We start from the raw sequence: 12,998 nt of genomic DNA, 5'->3' as shown, positions 1-12,998 counted from the left end.
GGGGAAGCAGAGGAGAGTGCCGCCATGGATGCAAAAGGAGGTGGTTAAAGGGATTAGACGAAAGAGGAACCTCCGGAGGAAATGGGTACTGGGGCAAATAGACAAAAGGGTATACTGGGAGGAGGAGTCCCGTTGCAGAAGGATTCTTCACAAGGCTAAGGCTGATTATGAGCTGAGACTTGCCAAGAATATCAAGAGCAACAAAAAGGGCTTCTTTCAGCATGTAAATGGGAAGAGGAAGGGGAGACAAGTGGTGGGACCACTAAATGAGGAGGAAGGAGATCCAGTGACTGATATGAGGGAACAGGCACAGATGCTAAATGACTATTTTGCCTCTGTGTTCTCCCCAAAGCAGGACGGGGGATATCCACATAGAAGATTAGATGAGGCTGGGGACTTAGGGTCACAGATTAGAGTCACCCCCCTTAAAGTCGAGGCGCTCCTCAGGGCATTGGACATTACAAAGGAACCAGGCCCTGACGGGTTACACCCCAGAGTACTTAGAGAATTGGCAGGGGTTCTCTCACGCATGCTGGCAATGGAAAGGCTCATAATAGAGAGAGATCTAGTGATGCTGGATAGGGAAGGGAGGCTGACAGCCACACAACACGGCTTCTGCAAAAACAGGTCCTGTCAGACAAACCTTGTGGAATTCCATGACAAGGTTTCGAGATGGCTAGATGAAGGGGATGCAGTGGATGTGGTATATCTGGATTTCAGCAAGGCCTTTGACAAAGTGCCCCATGATATCCTGGTGGAGAAACTGAGGAGTTTTGGGATACACCAAAGCACTGTCCGGTGGATTAGGGCATGGATGTCTGAACAAAAGCAGAAGGTAACCATTAGTGGGGAATCATCGGGATGGTGGCCAGTAACAAACGGGGTCCCCCAGGGCTCTGTCCTGGGGCCGATCCTGTTTAATCTTTTCATGAATTACATGGAAGAAGGGGTGAGCAGTCTGTCTGCTGATCAAATTCGCAGACGACACTAAAACTGGAGCAGTGGCCACAACTGAGGAGCAGGTACTCCAGATCCAAAAGGACCTGGACAGACTATGTAAGTGTGCAGAAGACAACAGGATGGCGTTCAATGTGGATAAGTGCAAAGTCTTGCACTTGGGGCACAGGAATAGCTGTCATAAGTACAGGTTAGGGGACAAGTGGCTGGAGAGCAGCACTTGTGAAAGGGACCTCGGGGTACTGGTTGACTGCAGGCTAAACATGAGTCAGCAGTGTGATGCGGTGGTCAAGAGGGCGAACGCCACCCTTGGTTGCATAGCCAGAAGTGTGGCTTCTAGATCAAGAGAGGTATTACTACCACTCTACATGACACTAGTGCGCCTGCAACTGGAGTATTGTGTTCAGTTTTGGGCCCCTCATTACAGAAAGGATATAGCCAGGTTGGAGTCAGTGCAGCGTAGGGCCACAAGGTTGGTGGCCGGTTTGCAGGGGATGCCGTATGAGGCGAGACTGAGGGAACTGGGTCTCTTCAGCCTGGAGAAGAGGAGACTCAGAGGGGATATGTTGGCAACATACAGGTATGTGAGGGGATGTCACATGGAGATGGGTAGAGACCTGTTCTCCCCTGCAGAGAAAGGCAGGGCACGCTCCAATGCAGCAAAGCTCAGGGAGCCAAGGTTCCATTTGGATGCCAGGAAGCACTTCCTGACAGTCAGGACCCCGAGGGTGTGGAATGGGCTTCCATGAGAGGTCGTTGAGGCCCCATCGGTGCGGGTGTTCAAGGACAGGCTGGATGTCCACATGGTGGGCATGTCGTGAGCGGAGCTGGCTGGTGCCGGAGGTCAGACTAGATGGCCCGGGAGGCCCCTTCTTGCTCGCTCTGTTTCTATGTTTCTATTCCAGCATGATTGACTTTGAGTGAGTCAGCTCTCATGATATGGCCAAGGTATGACAGTCTGTGTTTGGTGTTCTTGGCTTCAAGTGATATTTTTGGTTAAGTTCAGTCTAGGACTTCTTCGTTTATGATTTTTGCAACCCATGGGATGCGCAATAGTCATCGCCAGTAACACAATTCAAAAGCATCCACCCTTTTTCTATCTGTCTTTTTCAGAGTCCAAGTTATAAAGCCAAACATAGCAAGTGGGAAAATTATTGCATTGACTTGTCTGCATTTGTTAGGGAGGCTGATATCTTTACTCTTCTACATGTTATTCATGGCAGGCATAGCATTTCTTCCAAGTGCTTTGCACCTTCTGATCTCAGGACTATGGTCACCATGTTAGTAAATTTTAGATCCCAGAAAACTGAATTCCAAAATGCATCAGCAGTCGGGTAACCAGAAGGGGTGTGACAATTCTTCTACTTTGCCAATGCAGTTCAATTTGGTCCTCATACATACTGCCCTTTCAGTTCAACCTCCTCCAAATATATAAATGTAATGTCTGGGAATTAAATGGAGCAGACTTTTGCACCTGATTAGAGACTAGGGGAACTTTGTACAGTTGTCAGGCAATTGCAGGAATCACAGCTGTAAGTGCCCTGAAAAGAAGGTGCAAAAATTAGGAAAGCCGGTATCTCCCCTTCTAGAGTATCTGGAAATTAGAGGTGTTGAATAGTTGGAGGGCACTGAAAACTGCCAGTTCAACTCTTAACACTGGCAGGACTGCATTGCTAAGTGGTGATATTGTCCCCCTGACCCACTTTTGGTGACCCTATTTTTGATGTTTCCCCCTTTACTGGTGCTCTTCAGTGTACAGCTAGACAGTTGGTCCTTCACAAGTGTGAATAAATTAGCTTTTATGCAGTCTTGCCTTGTCAGTCAATTATTCTACTTAACCTCTGACAGCTTGAAACTGACAAGGAAATTGACCAAACAAGAGTACACATATCAGATAGTCATAAGGGTGTACGTATGCACTTCTAAAAGACGGACTTAAAAATTATAAGCACATTTGCTTAATTTTCTGGGGATGATAATTTTGTTTTGTTTTAAGAAAAAGAGTAGTGAGCTAGTTATGCTTATTCCAATGCGCCACCTGGACAGTGGAGGGGTTCTCACTAGAGATAGCAATAACAGACTCATGGAATAGCAGTGGTTTTTCCTACCTCTGCTGAGAGACTCACTTACCAATCTCATCATGAAATCAGTTTCCAGGTTCAAACAACACAACAATCCGTCAATAGGCTGAAGAATCCCTAGAACAAACTCTAGAACAAGTTGGCAGAGAGACCTGTTGCTGAAAAAGAAGCAACCCTACAGAAAGTGTTCTAGGTTCAGATGACACAACAAACCACTATGGCTACTTATCCATAATGGCTATTATTTGAATGAAATCAAGAACTATACTTAATAGAGTAATATCAAGGTTTAATATGATTTACTGCAAATCTTTTGCATCAAGGAATTATTTTCATAAGATGTCGCAAGACAGACAAGATTGTTCTGTCAAAGAAAAGGGTTATAATGGGATTAGAAGACTACAATGACATGATTTGTCATAGAAGAAACTAATCATATCACAAGACTATGTTTCTTTAAGCAGTTTTCAAACAGGCATGCTACATATAACAAATTTATTGCATCTGTCAAGTTTTTGTTCTACTGTTGCATATAAATCACTGTGACAGCCACAGAAAGGGAATTCCGTGGATAAATGTAGACTAAATGTTCCAGCACTCTACTGTAGCAAAAAGTTAACTACTAGCTTTACTGGGGCACAGCATCATTTATCAAAATGAGCTAAGGGACTTTCACAGATTTACATTCAAACAGCAGGGCTGTTAATCCAAATTTACACTGAGGAAGTAAAGGGGCACACACAGCAAATTTAGATCACTCATACGCAGACAGGAAGACATTTTACTGCAGTACTGTGGCAGTTCACTGGAGATAAAAAACAAAAGTACACAAAAAAGAATAAAAGCAAGCTGCATGTAACACACCCATCAAGTAATATATTTGCCTAGAATATAAAATGTTGTGCCCATAAAATGTCTACTACTTTTTGTCCTCAAAAGTCAGGATTAACACAGAGCTAATGCAACTTTCCCCTTCATGGATCCCCTGCCTTCTTGTGGTGAAGGAGCTTGTGTAACTCAATGAAGCTATGAGCTATGCTGTGCAGAGGCACCCAAGATGGAAAGGTCATTGCAGAGAGCTCTGACAAAACGTGATCCACTGGAGAAGAAGATGGCAACCCACTCCAGTATCTTTGCCATGAAAACCCCATGGACAGTACCAAAAGGCAAAGAGATATGACGCTGGAAGATGAGCCCCTTAGGTCGGAAGGTGTCCAATGTGCAACTGGGAAAGAGCAGAGAGCTAGTACTAGTTGCACCAGAAAGAATAAAGCATCAAAGCCGAAAGGACACTTAGATATGGATGTATCTTGTGGTGAAAAGAAAGTCCAATGCTGTAAAGATCTATACTCCATAGGAACCTGGAATGTAAGATCTATGAATCAAGGCAAGCTGGATGTGGTTAAACAAGAGATGACAAGAGTGAACATCGACATCTTAGGAATCAGTGAACTAAAATGGACAGGAATGGGTGAATTTAATTCAGAGGACCATCAGGTATACTACTGTGGGCAAGAATCCCTCAGAAGAAATGGAGTAGCCTTCATAGTCAATCAAAGAGTAAGAAAAGCAGTACTGGGATACAATCTCCAAAATGACAGAATGATCTCAGTTCGAATTCAAGGCAAACCATTCAACATCACAGTAGTCCAAGTCTATGCCCCAACCACTGATGCTGAAGAGGCTGAAGCTGACTAGTTCTATGAAGGCCTACAACACCTTCTAGAATTAACACCAAAACATGATCTCCTTGTCATCATGGGGGATTGGAATGCTAAAGTAGGAAGCCAAAAGTTAACTGGAATAACATGCAAGTTTGGCCTTGGTGTACAAAATGAAGAAAGGCACAGGCTGGTAAAATTTTGTCAAGAGAATACGTTGGTCATAGCACTCTTTTCCAACAACCCAAGAGATGACTCTACGCATGGACATCACCAGATGGTCAACACAAAAATCAGAGTGACTATGCAGCCAAAGATAGAGAAGCTCTATACAGTCAGTAAAACTAGACCAGGAGCTGACTGTGGCTCAGATCATGAGTTTCTTGTTGCAAAATTCAGGCTTAAATTGAAGAAAGTAGGAAAAAGCACTATGCTACTCAGGTATGACCTAAATCATATTCCTGATGAATATACAGTAGAGGTGGCAAATAGATTTAAGGAATTAGATCTGATATTCAGAGTGCTATGGACGGAGGTTCGCAACATTGTACAAGAGGCAGCAACTAAAACCATCCCAAAGAAGAAGAAATGAAAGAAAGCAAAATGGCTGTCTGAGGAAGCTTTACAAAAAGCTGAGGAAAGAAGGAAAGCAAAAGGCAAGGGATAACTTATATGAAGAGCACATCATGAAGAAGGCGGGGCTAGATGAATCACAAGTTGGAATTAAGATTGCCGGGAGAAATATTAACAACCTCAGATATGCAAATGATACCACTCTAATGGTAGAAAGTAAAGAGGAACTAAAGAGCATCTTGATGCTTGAAACTCTACATTAAGAAAACTAGTATCATGGCATCTGGTCCTATCACCTCCTGGCAAACAGATGGGGAAGAAATGGAAGTAGTGACAGATTTTATTTTCCAGGGCTCCAAGATCACCACAGATGGGGACTGCAGCCAAGAAAACAAGACGCTTGCTCCTTGAGAGGAAAGCTATGGCAAATCTAGACAGCATACTAAAAAGCAGAGACATCACTCTGCCAACAAAATTTCATATAGTCAAAGCTATGGTTTTCCCAGTTGCAATGTATGGCTGTGAAAACTGGACCATAAGGAAGGCTGAGCGCTGAAGAACTGAGGTCTTTGAATTGTGGTGCTGGAGAAGACTCCTGCGAGTCCCTTGGACAGGGCAGTGGGGGCAAATCTATGGCATGCATGCTGCAGCAAGCACACCGAGCCCTCTCTGTTCGCACACAAGCCAAGTCACCCAGCATCGCCCCAGTAGCCGAGCATTGGATAACAGCGCACATAGGGGCCATGCACATGCTCAGAAAGGAATAGTGGTGCCAGGCAATGACATCACAAGCTGCGACTCATTAGCTGCAGCTCACTCAAGCTTTCGCATAGCTGGTAAGTGCACTGCCAAGAATATATATACATATATTTGCTTGGATTGGCTGTGAGTTTTAAAGGATTCATTTATATTAACACAAGATTTTAGCTTTGAGTTTTCTTATGAAAAATTGATATTTAATATGCAAGATTTAGCAAAGAGATGTTCTAATTAAGAGAATGAGATTTTTTTAATGTTGTGCTGTTCCCCTGGCATATTTGAATCTCAGCATCATATTTAGTTTTTTTTCCCTAAACTAAAACCTCAGTATTCAGGTTTTATTGCAGTGTTGGCACTTTGCGATAAATAAGTGGGTTTGGGGTTGCAGTATGGGCACTCGGTCTCTAAAAGTTTCACCATCACTGCTCTAGACTGAGGCAAAAAACAACTAACCAGCCAAAGGGTTTGTTTTCTTTTTAGTTTCAGAAATGGGCTCACATGTAAAAAAAACCCCTCTTACATATTAGTGTTGAAGAAATAAAATTTAGAGTTTGTGATTGCTTATTAAAACAGAAAGGACAGCGTCTCTAACTCTGAGCAAAACACCCTGTGGCTCAATTAAGAGCCTATACTCTTTTCAGTGCCAGGTTAAAACCTTTTTTTTAAATTATTTTAAAAATTAGTATTTTTACTGTTTTACAATCGCTTTTGTTTTGTTTTGATTGAATTGTTCTGGTTTTAATAATTTTATTGTATTGTTTATCAATTGTTCTATTGTTTATGGTTTTGCTTTTAATTATGTAAGCCTTCCCGAGACGTGATAGTGAAGGATGGCATAAAAATGTTTTAAATAAAAAATAAATACTGAAGCTTATTCCCGAGTTAGGAGTGAGGTATTATGTTCTCACACCAATTAACTTTGTTCATTCCAGGATTGTGTTCTTCAAACATCATCATGTCCATTTTGTCTGTTACTGTAACTTGTTCCAATCACAAGCATGTAGGTAGCTGTATTTTACAGGATCAAATAGGAAATGGTTGTCAGCCAATCAGCCCTTTGATCTTTAGTTCAAGAGGTCCATGTCATCCTCAGATAGCTGAAGGGTTTCCACACACATGGACCTCAAGCCCCTTCAACTGTTTAAAGGTGAATTTAAACTCTATTTTTATTAGAGCTCAAAACCAGAAGTCAGACAAAACTCCTCAAACTTAAACTAGCACTTATACAGTACATTTTACTACTTCTTTTTAAAGAAGTTTGAAGAGCAGAACTTCCCCTTTAAAATTCAATCCATCCTGAACTATTTTTGCTTAAAAAAAGGAAAAAGAATAAGAAGCCTTTAAAATAATGAGTACCCAGTGCATGTCAGTAAATTATTACTTGGCTCCCCCCCTACCCTTTGAATTTTTCTTTAAAATTAACTGTGAGAGCTTGGCTAACTGCCCCTTAAATTGTCAAAATGCTTCAGAGACATGCAGCTGTGCCTCCCACACCAGCAATGTCAGCAAGGCAGGTTAAATCCTCCATGCCCCCAGGTCCTTTTAGACTCATATATCTCCATTTCAAAGGGTGGACAGAAGATGTCAACCAGCATCCTGTTAAACCATGAATTCTTTCTGAAGACAACAGTCTGCATGTTTGTTGCACTGTGTCAAAGTATTTTTTTGTTATTACTCAAAGTAGATTTATTTCATTCACAAATCTCAGATATATTACAGTATATGTGAATATACAGGAACAGGTGGGACAATCATTAACGATGTAATCAGGGTTCTGGAGCACCTTTGAGCAAGGTACCCGCAGTGAGTATGACTTGTCACCAGTGCTGCCACAAGCTCCCACATTGGCCCTCATCTTCATTCCAGCTGCTCCCATCTGCTTGCTTGGTATGCAGAGTCAGTAAGCAAGTAAGTGGTTGCATCTGCTGCTTCTTTCCACTACTCCTCTTACTTGTGCTGGAGCAAGGGGAAGATGGACAAGTCAGTGGCACCTGCCGGGGCATGGTCCCTTGGCAAGCACCTGACAATACACACCCTGGAAGCCCTCCTATATCTTACAGAAACAGCACTTACGCAGCTTAGTTTAGCTACCACCAGGCTGCAAGCCAGACTCTACAGGTTACAGGCATGCACAGGCAGGCCCTTTGAATCATTACAACCACCAGGTGAATGGCAGCATAGCTGAGTAATTTCTGGAGAGTTCCATAAAGAAATCACAATGTTCAAACCACTTTCCTTACTGTATTTGAAACAACAGTCTGTGTAGGCTTTACTGTATGCAAAAGCATAGCAGTAGTCTGAGAGAGCAACTCCCCCTTCCCCATAGTGCTAGTATCCAAGGCCTCCCAAGTCATCTTGGCACTGGAGGCAGAAAATTCCACAATAATAACAAGTAATAATTTGTTGCCCTTTCATGACACCCACAACTAGTTTGACGCAGCCTCCTCACTTTGCTTAATGGAAGGGTTGACTCCACAAAAGCACCAAACCACACAGTAAAGACAGCCAAGGAAAGCCATGGGATCTAAGAAAGCAATTACCTCTCCATTCATTCTCTCCTGTCCTGCCACAGATATATGCCTGGATGCTCTGCTACTGTGAAAAGATGGCCAGGGTGTTTTTTCCTCAGAAGCACAAGATCTGTTGCTGTAACTGCTCCTCCCCAAAAGGAAAAACACTAATACATATCAAGTGTACCCCACCTGAGGATGAGGCCAAGGAATGATAACAGATCAAGCTCTCCTTCTGTCTCCTCCTTATGAAGGCAGACAGGCAGATAGGTATTTGCCTGATTGGATCCCTTTCTGCCAGCCCTTATTGCAAGGCAGCCCAGATTCTGTTATACTGTGAACTGAGCCATTCTATCTGGCCTGCTTTGTGGCAAGCCAGTTTAGTACTTGCTTCTTCTCCACTCCAACATGATGGAAGGACCTCGGAATCACCTAAGTCAGATCCCTCAGATAGCCCACACTGCCCAGCATAACAAACAGTGAGAAGGTAGAGAATTGTCCAGACAACCATGTGATATATTGCCTTGCCTAAGCTAATTAGAAATGGCAAGAGGTTGTGTCGCCTTTCTTTTTGCAGCCAATTATCAGTTAGGAAGTGAGTTTAGAGCAGCTACCACTAACATGGTACCCTCCAGTTGTTTTGGACTCTAGTTCTCATAATCCTTGACTACCATTTATGCTAGCTGAGTCTGATGGAAAATGTAGTCCTAAACAGCTAGAAGGCACCATGTTGCTTACCTCAGTTTAGGAAATAAATGAATACTCCAATTCTATTATTGGAGTATCCACTTATTATTTGTTATTAATAATTATTTGCTATTTGGTATTATTATTTGTTCTGCATAAAGTTATTAGGTCTGTACTTTCTGAAAATAAAAGGCAGATGGACATGAAAAGCAGGGTAAGAGCAACTTCCTTATCCTTCCTCCTAAACCCCAGTAAGTGTACTGTAGTAAAGTGCAAAGGCAGTCTAGGAATTTATATCATAGTATGTTTGTGGAAGTTAAGCCACCAATAGCTGTTAGAAGAATGGGTATGATGGTTTACAACTGGTTAGGAAGAAAGCGGTCTGCAGTCCAGCATCTGTAAGAAATGGAGAAGGTTGTCAGTTTGGCTGCATGAAAATTTCCCACAATGTATGGCTAAGGTCTGAAGGTGTCCTGCAGGTAGCTAACAGGAAGTGCAGAGTAAAGAGACAGACAGGCAATGGTCTAAGAAAAGTGAATAGAAAAAAAATAAAGGTGGAGAGTTCCCATAAGAAAACAAAGTTGGACTAGTCACTAAACTACTTTTATGTTTGCATTTTAGCATGTGATAAGCTATAGACTTTGCTAAATTTCAATCTCAAAACATTCCAGTCTGGAATCCCCATACCTAGGAGGTTAATCTATGAATGAATCTCTGCAGCAGGGGCTTGCTGTGGCACTAGGAGAAGGCTTCTGAAATCACTTAGTGTGATTATCTGTAGAGCAGAAACCAATCACAAGAAATTCTTCTCACTCATCCCTTTAGTACACCTGTGGAGATCAACAGCATCTGTTTCTTGCTTTAACTAACTGTATTTCCCCATGACATTTAAACATGAGAAACCACAGTGCATTTAGCTCTGCGCTCCTAAGGTGTCTTCCAAATGAATTAGCTTATAACCTCCATCAAACCCAGCCAGCATCCAGAGGTCACAAGGTTAGGGAAGTTTAAGTTGACACTGGTTAGAAAGAACTACACCAAACTGTGGTTTGTGATCCTAATCTGTTCACATACCATAATTAAAACAAAAAGTAGTTACAGGTTGTTAGGTATCACAGGAACTCTGCTTAATTTAAAACTAGAACATGATTCCTAATCAATTCTTTTGGCACATTAAAGAGGAAAAGGAACAAGGAAGCATATAATCCTTGCTGCAGTTGATTCATATATTATAAAACCACAGCGCCTACCACATCTAAACCAGGCCACTATAACCTGCCAATTGCTAGCTGGATTAGGTTGAAATTTGCCACTTGCTAACAACAATCGAGGGTGAAAGAGGAGAGTGTAAAAGTTGGCTTGAAACTCAGTATTAAGAAAACTAAGATCATGGCATCCGGTCCTATCACTCTCTGGAAAATAGATGGGGAAGAAATGGAGGTAGCGACAGATTTTATTTTCTTGGGCTCCAAGATCACTGCAGATGGTGAAAGCAGCCAAGAAATTAAAAGATGCTTGCACCTTGGGAGGAAAGCTATGGCAAATCTAGACAGCATACTAAAAAGCAGAGACATCACCCTGCCAACAAAAGTGTGTATAGTCAAGGCTGTGGTTTTCCCAGTTGTAATGCATGGCTGTGAGAGTTAGACCACAAGGAAAGCTGAGTGCCAAAGAATTGAGGCCTTTGAATAGTGGTGCTGGAGGAGACTCCTGAGAGTTCCTTGGAGTGCAAAAAGATAAATCAGTTAGTCCTAAAGGATATCATCCCTGACTGTTCTCTAGAAAGACAGATACTGAAGCTGAGGCTCAAATACTTTGGCCACCTAATGAGAAGGAAGGACTCATTGAAAAAGACCCTGATGCTGGGAACGATTGAAGGAAAAAGGAGAAGGGCACGGCAGAGGTTGTGGTGGCTGGATGGAGTCACTGATGCAGTGAGCATGGGGCCGGGTGGGCTCTGGGGGGCAGTGGAAGACAGGTGAGCCTGGCATCCTGTGGTCCATGGGTTCATGGAGGGTCCAGCACTACTTTGTGACTCAACAACATTATTGTTGTTGGTTTAATTATTTCTTGTTTTAATTAGCATGGCTTCTTAACTGAAAGAATAGGAGGAAGAGGTGGAGATAGAGTTATTTAGTTCTAATCATTTTCCGTACAACAGTTAGGAAAACAATAGTTTTGTATATAATTGGTGTTAACAGAAGCCTTAAATCAGTTTGCCCCAACTTGTTTTCCAGATGTTTTGGGCTAAAATTCCCAGCATTCCTGTCTGTTGAACATCTGAGGGTACCAGGTTCAGGAGGGATTTGGCTCCTCTTCCCAATTTCAGAGTAATGATGTTTAACAGATGTTCACTAAAATTCATATCATTTCTCCCCACCCCCAAAAAAAACAAAATCTGAGGGAAAAATTCAATTCCAGACATAGAGATACGTTCTCTCTTAGTTTTAGAGGAATATCAGGGAAAATGTTTACAACAACATATGTCAAACTAAAATCAGCTATGATTTTGATTATCTTAATATTGGGGTCACTTCTTTCTCAAACACATGTATTATATATTATATACATCTATCTATGAACAAAGAACAGGAGATTACTAATGTTGTTATGTAAAAAAATTGTAAACAGACATCAGAAAAATAATAAGCTTATAAATCAGAGCAAACAAACTAATCACCCCCCTCACCTGGATATATTGAAGATGTCATCATAAAAGTTCAGTGAGAAAGCAACACAAAAGAAAATGCTGGTTATGTGGATTATAGTAACCCACTAATGAACAGAATAAGCAATAACTTGTTCAGGCAAAATGATCCTTCAGTTTTAGCTTCCCAAATGCCACACTTATTTCAGCAGAACACAATACAAAAGAAGCATTCATTCAGCCACACATTTCTCATCAGGGTCTAATAAATGCAGACGATAAGGGGCACAAGCTTGTTGAGAGGATTTGAAAGGAGGGAGGCACATTGAAATGTGATAGCAATGTACAATATACTGTCCTGGATAGAAACAATGGAGCCTCAGAAATTGCTCCTATTTGCAAATACATGTAGTCATTCAAAATAAATAAATGCTCTCAGGTTTCCAAGTTCTGAATAAAAATAACTTGGGAGACAGCACCATTGTGAAGTAGACGTTTGAACATGTTTATTCATCTTAGGTCCCAGTTTGAAACACTGAGTAGCATAATGAATTTGTACACTGGAGCATTCATTTCTGCAAAGTTATACACAGCTAGAAAATAAATGAAGATGTTAAATACACGCACACACATATTCCACAGATGTAAAGTTGTCTATGTTTAGAAGGGGGTGGAGTTTTTACATAACAGCATTACCAAAAATATCATTTATAATCCTCAAACGGGCTGCACAAAGTGTTCTCTTTGGAAGCTGAAAGCAGCCAAGTCCAAGATAGTAGCTCATTATACGCACACTGCTGCTTCAGTAAATTGGCATATGTGGACAACCTCACATTGAAATGATTATATCTCAAAGTTGGATTTTCCTATCTTTTCTCCGTAACAAATGTATAAAATGTTCGAAAGAAGAGCAGAAAATTCAGTTTTAAAGCAGAAACTAAGAACATAAGAGCTCTGCTGGATCAAATGGAAGGCCTACTGGATGCCTCTACGGAAGTCCATAAATACTATATGAAGAGAACAATCTTCTCCCCTTTTTACCCAGAAACTTGTATTCCAGGGCATGCTGCCTTATTGAGAACACAGCATATAAACATCACAACAGGTAGGAAAATAATTTTTC

The sequence above is a fragment of the Varanus komodoensis genome, unplaced genomic scaffold (genome assembly GCF_004798865.1).
Source record: "Varanus komodoensis strain SLA01 unplaced genomic scaffold, ASM479886v1 scaffold20_1, whole genome shotgun sequence".
NCBI lineage: Eukaryota > Metazoa > Chordata > Lepidosauria > Squamata > Varanidae > Varanus > Varanus komodoensis.
Note: the sequence above shows the minus strand (reverse complement) of the source record.